Source organism: Seriola dumerili, unplaced genomic scaffold (genome assembly GCF_002260705.1).
Source record: "Seriola dumerili isolate Sdu_G_001 unplaced genomic scaffold, Sdu_1.0 BDQW01000291.1, whole genome shotgun sequence".
Lineage (NCBI taxonomy): Eukaryota > Metazoa > Chordata > Actinopteri > Carangiformes > Carangidae > Seriola > Seriola dumerili.
In genome coordinates, this window is record NW_019174546.1 from 6,435,736 (window position 1) to 6,448,606 (window position 12,871).

The following is a 12,871-nucleotide window of genomic DNA, read 5'->3' on the forward strand; positions in this document are numbered from 1 at the left end:
CCCAACAACCATGGACGGATTATGGGAAAATGGCCCCCCTGGGCACATGCAAGTAAAAAGCCCCCTTGTATGTTGGGTTGTGTCTTGTCATGGTCGTTTTGCGTCTCTTTGTGGTCATTTTGCGCGTCTCTGCAGTAGTTTTGTGTCTCTTTGTGGTCGTTTTGTGTCTCCGTGGTTGTTTTATGTCTCTTTGTTGTCATTTGCATCTCCTGTTTTGTCTGGATGTGGTCATTTTGCATATCTCTGTAGTCATTTTCTGTTTGTGGTTGTTTTGTATCTCTTTGTGGTCATTTTGCGTGTCTCTAGTTGTAGTCATTTTGCATGTATCTGAGTTGTTTTGTTTCTTTTTGTGCTGGTTTGTGTCCTACATTTTGTGTCTGTAGATGAATTGTGTCTCTGTGATCATTATGTGTCCCTCTGTGATTGTTTTGCATCTCTAAAGCTAAAGATGAGAAAGACAAGAGGCAAGGCAAAAATAATTTGCTTCTGTATTGGCTGAATGTAACTCACTACATTACATTACTTTACATTGCATTAAATTACAACTAACTATAAATCTGAGGAACGTGTACTTTACTTAAGTATTTTCATTTTATGCCACTTTGTATTTCTACTCCACTATAAGTCAGAGGGGAATGCTGTACTTTTAGATTTTGCACACAAGACATATAAGTTTATAAAATTATGCATTACTATAGATTAAACAACACAAAGATATATACAATTAGAGCTGAAAGGATTAGATGATTAACTGATTAGCTGATGAGCAAAAAAACATTTTGATAAGTGATCATTTAATAAAAAAATCCCTGTATTTCATGGTTCCAGCCTCTCAAAAGCGAGGACTTGCTGTTTTACCTCCTCAAGTTTAAGTACATTTTCCTGATTATACTTACTTGGGTAATATTTTCTGTGTAGGACGTTTTTGCAGTGAGTATTAGTACTTTTAATTAAGTAAATGATGTGAATACTCACCAAAACTGAGCATCTGAAACTAAATTGTAAAAATGCTAAACTCTTTACTGGTGCCAAGTTCAATTTGACACTACCAGAGAAAAATCAGTATGACACTTGCCTAATATAGCCAAACAACTCACTGTCATATATCAACAGATTCCAACTGTTTGGTTACATCTAGTTTTTTGGGTTCTTAATGTATCCATGGGTTAGGGACCTCATCTGGGTGGGTTTAGTGATTTTGTCCTCAGTGACTAAGTGCTTTTATTTCTGCTCAGTAGAATAACTACGTTAAAAAATTTTTTTATTACTCATGAAGCTAATTTCAAGGTTCGAAAGAAAAGCCAGTCATCTTTGATGCTATATCTTTTCACTTTTTTCTATTTACAGTTTTTGCTTTCAAGGTATGTGTGTCCTGTAACAGGATCAGGTCAGAATCAGAGTTTTGGCAGGACAGTTTTCAATATGATCCTTTATGAACTTTTAGCTCAATTATATTTTGATTTATCATGTTATCATTTTACAACTTTCTGCTCAAATGAATGACTTTGAGTAAAAAAAAAAAAAAAAAAGTTATCTTCATTAATCTCTAACTTAATCTCATCTGATACAAGACAGTGGAACACCGCTCATTGTTCTGAAAATCACTTTGATTATTTTATGTGATTGGGCATGCATTTGCTTATTGTGATACATATTAGAAAATATCCTTATTAATATTATAATAATGATGTCAACCACATTAGTCAGAGCCATTTGTACAAAGGCTGGAACAAATAATTATTTTCCTTATCAGTCAATCAGTAAATCTAATTATTTGGCAGTTGATAGTAATAAATGGCTTCAGAGTGTTTGCTCAAACCCAGTTACTGGTCTTCGTATTGTTTGTTTTGTCCAAAACTCAAATATAGTCAGTTCAGCATGATATAAAACAGGGAAAAGCAGCAAATCCTCACATCTTAGAAGCTGGAACCTGCAAATGTTTGGCATTTTTCATTGATAAACAACAACGACCAATCGTTGCAGCTTTAATTTTCACATTTATAGCCTGTATATTGTAATATTTACAGGTTAGCCCTCATGCAGACCATTGTCATTTTTTAGCAAGTTTGTTTTGGTGTTTGCATATTGTCATGAATGCAGCACATTCTATAAAATGGGATTACATTTTTTGTTCCAATTCACCTCCTCAAGCAGGGGTCCACCAGAAATCCAGCTGACCTGGAGCGCTATTGGGCTGACCCAGCAAGACACATGGGCTGGGTAGAAGTGGGGTCGCTACAGACTGGCCTTTAGCTCTTTTTCAATGAAAAAGGACTCCCACTGGCCTGCTCATGGCTTTGAAAATATGTTCCTTTATGTGCCTGGCCCCCCCCCATACTACCACAGTACAATACTAATAATAATGACACTGAATGAAAATCGCCACACTGGGCCAATTTACAAACACAGAAAGGAATTGAGATGCTCCTCAGCATCTCAGTGTGAGTTTGGTTATTGAGTTGCAAGAGATGAGGCCAACTGCTGATGCTTTATTATCCCCAGAAAAGAATTTCTCAAGGCAATACTTGTCAGTTCACAATAAAAGTGTGATGCCACCCACACAAATACAAAGCTAATATTATCATAGCTTACCCAGACTTATGTGCCTGCAATGTTATTTAAGGGCATTAAACTGGGAAGCAGTTACTGTATTGTTTTGAATACATTTGCTGTGAATCCACCTGTGCCATGTAGGTATAGCAGAGAGAAATTCAATCATTGGCTTGTTTCCACTAGGAACACCTGGTGAGGGGACAAGCATCACGCTGAGGGCCTACGCAGACCCCCGCCAGCATGAAGCTGCAAATCAAAGCATCAGAGGTGTTTCATCTCTTTGCTGGAGTCTCAGTTTTTCATCCGGGGTTAAGACTGAAAGGATGACACTTCAACTTATGGCTCCTCACATCTACAGCCACGAGGTAGGGAGCATCAGGCATTAGCAGCCCACGGCTCTGATTACTACAAAACACTTGTTTTTGCACTTTGTTCACAGCAGGGTTACTCATATTCTCACCAGGAGCGATTCCTGCAACTGTCGGGCAGGGAGCTGCCTTGGGTGCTGACAGGGAATGTAAATAGTGTTGGCATGATAGGAAATACTGAATAGAATTGACTGCTAATTGAAGGCTTTCATCTAACATGGCAGACTGTGTGAATACAGATTATCATCAGTTGGAAGCAGGGGTGCTGGTAGAATACCAATTTCTCTCACCAGGCGATTTTACCGTTTGTTTAGGATCTTTCAGCCATTATGTTGGATGACTCAGCTAGCTGACATAAAAATTCCATCATGAAATATGTGTTTTCCTGTCTGACAGATGAAACAGGATCCACATGGTATGTAGAACTGTCACACATACTTGAACTTATGAACTTTATCTCTGGCAGCTGCTGTCTGATGCTTTATCAGGAAACAAACAGAATTTACAGGAAAGCACAAGCTTTGTTTTTCATTCGTTCAGCTCTTTTTTGTGTTATCAAAGTCCTTGAAAATCAATTTTCTCAATCAGCGTCTTACTGTGAGAAATGGAGTCCATCGTGAACACACAACTTTTTACTAAAGTTAAAACAGTTTTGGTTATTCCACAAGTGGTATCTGCTTTTTTTTTTTGTCTGAAGCCTCCAGAGCTGCAACAATAAGTCAATTAATCAGTCTATTGATCGTCAGAAAATTAATTGGCATCTATTTTGATAATCTATTAATCGTTTAAATCATTTTGCAAGCAACAATTGTTGGTTCCAGATTCTCAGATATGAAGTTTTTCTGCTTTTCCTTGTCTTTCACCGAAGTAAAGTGAATGTCTTTAGGTTCTTGGCTGGATAAAATGAGATATTTGATGACGTCACCTTGGGCTCTTGCAAACTGCCATGGGCATTTTTTGCTGTTTCTTAAATGTTTAAAGACCAAATGATTGAGCGATTAATAAAACATGAAATAATGAAAAATATGAATATATGAAAATAACAATTAGTTGCAGGCTTATCAGAGCTTTGTAGTTGGAAATAGGAATAGGGATGTCATGTCTTCCTACACAGCTAGCCAGCTGCTTAGCTACATCCATGAAGAATAACAGAAATGTGGTGACTGAAATGGTGACAAGCGTGACTGAGATAAACGGCTGTACGAGATGCTGTAAGTCAACCTATAGAAATAGCAACTCAATCCACATATTGTTTTGGTTGTCATAACAAAGTACAGCACCAACGATTAGCCGATTAATCGATTATTCATGGATAGAAAATTAACTATTTTGATAACTGTTTCCTGGTCATTTTTCAAGCAACTATTCCAAACATTTTCTGGTTTCAGCTTCTTAAATGTGATAATTTGCTTCTTTTCTTAGACTGAGTGTCTTTAGGTGTTGGCTAAATTAATATATTATCAAACTAGATTAATCAATTAGCAAACTAGTTCCTGATTAAGATCCCGGCAAGTCGATTCATTGACTAATTGCTTAAATTAAATACAGACAGAAACTTAGGGTACAGTTGGACAAAGGTGATGTCATGTACTTCAGTTAACCAAGTGATTTCAAGTGTTAAATTAAATAAATAATTCTTCAGGATGTTTGTTCTCAAACTTACACTCAGATTTTTATTCAGTCATCAATATTTAATGCTATAGAAAAAAATTTAAGCAAGGAAGCCAGGTTTTCATGGTCTTTAATGCTGCAGTGAAAATAAATGCTGCCTGGATGCTCTAAATCAATTAGTATGTTTTTGTTATGTATTCAATATTTATTTGGGATCTGCGTGAATTATTTAGACCACTCAAACTATATTCTGTGTGATTTCTTCAATGACTTTGGTTTGTGAAGTCCTAACAAATATCAACAACATATCCAGAACGCGACACATTTACTGCTGCAGATGAAACTCACAGGGAAATGACTCCCGAGTGACATGTGATCAGACAGAACTAAAAAAATAAATAAATAAGTAAAAAGTTCTCGAAGCTAAGAGCCATCGTTCTGCAGCATTTGTATGACCCCATCCCACATGTCTTCTGTCAGTCAGCACAGCTTGTGGAGGCCTCTGTTAGAGTTCAAAAGGGAATCAGCAGGGGGCAATGTTCTCACATCAAAGAATCCTAGACATGCAGCATTAAGGCAACACTTGAGTCAAGGACAGATGAGCTCAGAATCTCAGGCTTGGTTCAATCCAAAGGCAGCAATGCAAATATTATTCATATCCAGCGCAGTGGTCATCATTGATCATTTTCCAGTTGTAATATTGATCGCAGTATCTTGTGCAGAGGTCCTATAATCGTAAAGGGCTTGTACGCCTAAATATTTTACATTCTGCCAGACTCAACATTAGCTGCATACATACACAGTCACCTGTGTTTAGGGAGCAAAATGCATTTGAGATCATGTAATCATGAATAATTAACACAATTGTAACATTCGCCATTGTGGGTAGCCTGGAAATATCTTCAGTGTAAAAGCAAAGACGGAGAGCGAGATGACAATTTGACGACTATTTGCAGCTTTTATTGTAACTCCCTCAGTGTAGAAATGTCAGTTAAATGTAAAAGAAAACGTATTGGACAGGAACATCACAATTTAGCAATTAATTCTCTGTCTTCTGCCAGAAATCACACTGTGGCGACATGGAACTGTATAGGCCGCCACTGCAGAGATACAGCAAAGGTTTGATATAATCTGAAATGGATAAAAGGGAATAGATTAATATATTAAGCAAATGAAAGCGGTGAGAGAGGGGAAAAAAAAAATCAGACAGGGTGAACATTCTTTGATTGAATTTTGGGGAAAGCAAAACCAAACATGCAGTAAATTCAAGAACTGTCAGAGTTTATTGTTTAACGTAAATCTTTTGCTCTTCAAATCATTCGTAAACATGTTTATGGGAATCAACGCGGAAGCTTATACGACCCAGCTCGGTGCTATTAATAAAGCATCTGCACTGATAGGTCTCCCATATTGTGTAATGCAGCTGAGTGTAAAGCAGAAATATCAGACATTTTAAATTCAATGAGATTTAAGGATTGGTTTCACAGACAGACAGCCAAAGTTCTCTTTTTCAGTGTATTAGACCAGGATTAGTTTAATCCATGTCTGTGAAATAGGCCCTTCATTTTCCTGGTAATGTCTTCAGTGCACTAGGTATCTTCCTCTTCCTCGGGGTTTCTCTTATTTGCTGAGGAGAAGGGAAAAAAAGAGACAATTCCAATCCACATAATCACATTTTTCCCCCCTTTTTTATAACTTGTTTCAAGCGAGTTTACTGATTTGCAGCATCGTCAAGAGAGCGCAAAGGGAGAATAAAAGAAAACAGAAGAAGAATAAAATAGGCAAACAGATGAAGAAGAATAGAGAGACACAGCTGACATGTAAAGGAAATCAGAAAACAGAAAATGGAGGCAAGAGCGGGTGCGAAGCATCTGGAGGGGAAAAAAATCCATTGAAGTTTTGCAGATTTGATTAAAAACTGTTTATGTGAGTAATTAAAGCATGGCAGAGAGAGAGCTGACTTTATTGATGGCACCGTTGTCTGGAGCGCGGAGAGGACAAGAACAGTGCTCATTCTTGATAAGGTGGAACAGGATTTTTTGCACCTGTTTTCCCCAGAAACTCCTCAGAGTGCATGGTGGGGGTAAATAGCGGTAAACAGAAATACTGTTCTGCCCTAGATTTCTCTCACACAGCGGCTATTTCATTAAGTATATCCAGCCTGCAGCAGACCAGACTCCCTTTACTGCAGCTCATCTGTGACAAAGGCTGATGGGGTTTTGTACTGTGAATTGCAGCTACGCTCTCTCTGTTGTTATCAGCAACAGAGAGTTTGTTCTTGACGTAGTTTTATTAAATTTGCCAAACGTGATGGTTGTATCATTTGTCATATTGCTGCCCCTTTCTATTCCGCTTTCTAGTTTTTTCCTCAAAATCTACTGTTAACAGCACACACATCTGTCTGTTACACACTGGGCGGTTAAAAAAAAAAAAAAAAAACATATCTCCAAGGCAAATACAGAGGGAGTTATTTTTTTCCTCAAAGAAAGGGAGTGAAATGTGACATCCTATCCCACACACTGTAATTTGTAAGTTGTATTGGCAGTTGCATAAACTGTTTTTGTGTGTGTGTGTGTGTGTGTGTGTGTGTGTGTGTGTGTGTGTGTGTGTGTGGCTGCAGTCTTTTTGTGTGTAGTTGTTTATGTGACTGTTTCAGTTGTGGCAGAAGTGTTCAGGTCTTTTACTTTAGTAAAAATATCAACAGTGTAGAAAAGCTCTGTTAGGAGTCAAAGTCCTGGATTCCAAATTTTACTTATGTACAGAAGTATCAGCAGAAAAAAAAGTAAAAGCACTCATTATGCAGAATGACCCCTGTCGGATGTGCATTATATAACTGGGTTATTATTATTATTGATGCATTAATGTGTAAGCATCACTTTAACGGTGAGGCTTATTTTAACTACTTCATGTACTCATGGATGTCTTAATCTATAATAATAGCCTATATCATAAACTACTTGTTAATTATATTTTGTTTTTATCATCTTCAAAGTAGCTTGTAACAAAAGCTGATAAAAAAGAACAATATTTCCTTGATAAATGTAGTGGAGTAGATGTATAAAGTTGCAGTACGTAGAAATTCTCAACTACAGTTCAAATACCTCAGAATTGTATTTAAATACAATACTTAGCTACTTTCCACTAACAGACTGTTTCAGTGAAAGGCTGTTTCATGACTAATATATTTGTTGTGCACATAATCTCTCCTGATTGCCTCTGACTTTTTATATAATTTAACAAAACTGTGTCAAAGTTTAATAAGCAAATGAAACTATGTTTGGAAATAAGTATTAACTGCCTTGTAATGTCACTAACACTTCATTTTCCCTTCTAATGTCTAATTATCCTAAGATAACTTTAATAATTCTACAAACGCAAACACAAAATGTCAACACCAAGTGTGAGAATTTAAAATATTAGACTCATTATTCATAATATCTGAATTCTAGCTGTGAAATTGCCCGTATCATTCACAAAGACTTAACACATGTGGGGTTTGAACTGACATGAACATCTGCTTGGTGTTAATGCAGCCTGCACCTGATTGGAGAAATTGAGAGTTACAACCACACTGAGCTAATGGTCTAATCACATCCATACATATGGTCATGGGATGATTTGAGCCTTATTGCTGTAGTTTTAGCCTCGGCTGTAAAATTCTTCGCACAATGCTAAGTGAGAGAGAAATTAGGTCAGTCCACATTTCTTCCTGGTAAATAAACATGAGGTGGCAAAAATAGTTGGGTTTTTTTTGCCTTCAAAAAGTCATCTGAGTTGCACAAACTGACACAGCTGTGTCTGGGAAAGAGAAAAAAAAAGACAGACATTTTAAGCTTGTCTCCAACATCATGCGGTTTCTGTATCTGAATGCCGTACTGTGCTATTATTTGCTTGTTTTGCGGTCCCCACGTTCACTTGCTGCTGGATCCCCGCTAACCTCCCTCGATCTCGGCCATTAATGAGCTGCCTTTTTGTCCTCAGAACTGTTGCTGACTGGAGGCGTGTGAATTGTCCAATGCATGAAAAGTGAAGGGTGTGTGTGTGTGTGTGTGTCTGTCTGTGGGGGGGGGGGGGGGGGTCTGTTTATGAGATACTGGAACCATCATGCCTGGCAAGGACAATCACAGCAGCACACTCAGTGTCGCTTAATTCTGCAAAGCCTTGTCTGCCTGCTTTGTACTGCAAGCCACAGCCATGTGCCTCTGATTCACTGTCTGTAGACTCACTTTCATGAATGTTGTACTGTGTCTAATGATATCCTCATAACAGTTCCCGATTATTGCAAGCAACGAGGATGTGCCCCAGTTATGAATCGGCAAAGTATTGTCGTTTTTTAGAGATAATGCTAAAGAAACCAAAGGAAAATTTGCAAGTAGTAGTTAAGTACCAGCACAATTTCCTCTCTGCATGTTACAGGCTGAATGAAATGTGCTTCTTTACTTATGTTGAGGTGCAGGTAACGCTGTTTAGGCTCTTTGTGCTAGGCTGTATTCATCTACTGTCAAGCTGAAGTTGATCTGCAATTCTCTTTGTACCAGATCCTCTCCCAGCATCTCCGATCCAGACGCACGAGGGAGAAACCTTGACGAGGCGCATGAGAGGAAAACCAGCACATTTGGGTATGACTAAAACCTTCAAAGCATTCTCTGTCAGCCAGATCTTTTTTGTAATTCAGCCTATGGTTCAGATGAGCAGCACATGGAAAAAGATATTCTATATTTTCAGCAGCATGTGTTATTTGTGTTTCTCTGGACCTTGAGGTTCATGGAGCCCCCGCAAAATGAAGTGTGAGCTTACAGCAGCTGCCAGACGGCGTGTAGTATAGAAATACTACCTCCTCTGATGAGGTCGAGAGGAAAGACACATTTTTAAAAGGAGAAAGGAAATAAGAGGATTAGGGCTGATAATGTGTGTGCAACCTCCTACGAGGACAAGTGTGCCCTGTTGCAGAATTACCTGTGGTTCATGAAAGGGCTGTTAACAACAGATTCATAGTCACAAGACAAAGGAGGAGCATTTTGATTGGTTTGTGGAGGTTGTGTTAGTGGCATATGTGATGTGATTTTAATTAATTAAGATACTTAAAGAGCAGGAGGTCATCAGCAGTTTGTAGATGTATACAAGACATTACATTTAATGTTTTCCATTTTTGGTATTAAAATGCAAATCCTGAAACACGCTGTCACTGAAACTGAATTTAAAAAAAAAAAAAAAAAAGAAAAAGAAAAAAAAAAAGCTTTTGCTCTTACCACCCAATTTGTTGTTGTTCATGCCAAATCACAAGTAAATGTGGCCAAACACCTTGGCAACAGATGGGCTCCTGAAGCATCCTGAAAATATTTAAAAGGGAATTTAATTACCTTAATGAACAGCCAGCCAGTGTGAAAAATGATCGTAGAAATGTTGTTATCAAAGACGACTTTGTGCAGTTGTAAACCATTGGCCTGTGTTGTTCACCATGTGCAAAGAATTTACTTGCAATCTAGTGTTTGGAGTACTTTCCAGTGTGTAACTCTCAAGGTTAACTTGGTGCAATTGAAGTAATTAGCAAACTGAGTGGAACACATGTTTATTTGCTTAAAAAGACAGAGTAGCCAAATGTAATGGAAATATGCCAGAAATGAAACTATTCCCACATTTGCCCTATTATCAAATCCAGGTAATAAAAGGTTTGATTGATGAGGACATTGGCAGAGAAGTGGAAATTGCTCTCTTGCCATATTTACCTTTGGTAAATCACTGCCTGCAGAGCGAGTGATTTGGCATTGGTGCAATGTGCAAACATTAATAAGACATAAATAAATAGAATGGGGGAAAGGTGATTATGTATGTCTGTGGGGATTTTTGTAGCAGGATGGCTCTGACAGAAGAGTTCCAACGTTTTGTGCAAGCTCTCTCCTGCCAAGCCTCTATCAGCTTCCTAAGTCATATCAGATGTTTGGGCTTTATTGGGACTTAAAATAGTTATTAGCCTGAGCAACCACCCTGCTGGATTTATCTCCTGCAAAATACAGAGCTGCACAATAATGAGCTCTGCTTAGTGTGATATCTGTTCCTTCCATTCACTACTTTTCATTCTTTAAATCAAAAACTATCCCTATGAGATTTATGACAAGCAGGTGAAATGGTCGTTAATATAAGAGGCAATATATCTCTTGGAATTCAGTTGAAATGAAATAAAATAAAGTTTACAGGGCCAGTCTTATTACAAGCGAGCTGCTAAAATGTCTTCTTCAGTGGATTTAAGAAAAACCTCCATTAGTCAATGAACAATACAGCCACAGTGGCTCTGAATAGAAACCTTATTGACGTGTGTGAGTGCAGAGTGTCCTGAAAATCTTCAGCAAGAGGGATTACGAGGGAAGGTGGAGCATTTATGCCGTCCACTGCATGTTTCCTAAATTACACCATGCGGGTCATTTCCATAGGGGGAAAAAGTAGGCCTGCAGCGTGTCTAATTTGCCTATAATAGCAGCAGAAATAGAGAATCTCCTGCCAAGCAGCAACCCAACTTCCACCTTTGTCTGACGTCCTGTTGCCAGTATTGCAAAGCTCTGCCAATCTTCTGCCGATATTCCAACCAGTTCCGAACTGGAAAGATTTTTTAATGGATATCCAATATGTGTTCATTCACAATTACTAAATCACTTAATTTAGAGCTGCAACGATTAGCTGATCAATATGAAATTAATCAACAGCTCTTTTGATGATTGATAAATTGTTTTGAGTCTTGTCTGTTCTCTGGCTCCAGCTTCTCCAAAACTCCAGACTTTCTGATTTTTGTCTGTTTTATGTCATTATGAACTGAATATCTTCGAGTCGTGTTTGTTTCTGTTGGTTCAGACAAAACAAGACTTTTAAAGACGTCACCTTGGACACAGGAGAACTGAGATGGACATTTTTCACGTCTTCTGAAGTTTTATAGACTAAATGATTAATTGATTATTTAAGGATGTGATCAAGAACTTAATCAGCTCTCATTTAATAGATAATTTAGTTATTATAGTAAATGTAGATTTAAATGTAGGAATTTAAAAAAAAGAAAGAAGTTTTTACATTGACTACATGAGTCAGTGTTATAATCCATAAAGAAATTCTAGACCTGATGGACAAAAAGCAGAGAAATAATGAAATGGCAGTCAGAAGCAGATGGCCATACTTGTTCAGGTTTGAAAAAGTATAAATGTGTGAGAGTCAAGTGGGGAGTTGCTGAAAAGATCATTCAGTGAATGGTCTGACTGCTTTATGATCTAAATTCTTTTACATAATAGAACTATATTCATCCCAAAGGAATTTGTGCCAAGAGATTATCAGTATTTTTTGTTCGTATTTTATATCTATATCTATATAAATCTATCTATATATGGATTTGCAGCCATGCAGTAATTGGTACACACATTTGTATATGTATGTGTGTGTGTATATATATATCTGTGTGTGTGTGTGTGTGTGTGTGTGTGTGTGTATACAGTATATATATATATATATATATATATATATATACACTGTATATATGTGGAGAGAGAGAGAGCGTATGTACAATTTATGAAGTCCCGTAATGAAAGAGCATTTTGAGTCAAATGTACATATATTTTATGTAAGAGGACAATGCTGTGTATACAGTTTTATGATCTTTCTTTGCAGCAGTGAGGTGAAGTGAATGCTTCTGTAATAAGTCCGTGTATGAAAACACCTTCAGCTCTGACATATATGCATTTCTCCTCTTTTTCACCTACTGTACATCTGCAGTTGGCACAATGCCCAAGAATCAAATACAAGAAACCTTGGACTCCATGGAAATCCCATTCACTGGCAACAATACAGAGAAATGTAGCATAAAGAGACAGCGCTTTTTCTTCTCAGGAGAGGAAATAAAAAATCATTCATTCCTCTGCATGGCCAGAAATGTCATGCTGATTCAATTTAACACTGCTACAGGAGTGCAAAAATTATTACTCATAAAGTAGCGGGTGAAGTGTTAAACATTAATTTGTGTGTTTCAGAAATATGACCACTGTTGCTACTGATGCTGTCACTGTTTTTACACTGTTGTCAAGTGAGTGAAAAGTGACAAAAACAAGTTGGCAAAGCAGGTGAAATCTATTTCTCAGCCTGTCTCAAATTACATTTGAGGCAAACTGTGCCAAAGAGCATTTACCATTCAGGTGTTGGTTAGAGGGTTGGATGTGCTTGACTATCTCAAATTGATTACAGGGTGAAGGATGGCTGCTGGACCTAAATTTAGGGAAGCTTTCACAAGTGAGATCTGAGATTTTATATTTTTTTTTATATAGGCCACAGACAGACTGCACCTTGTCGCTCAGGGTTACAAGCACCTT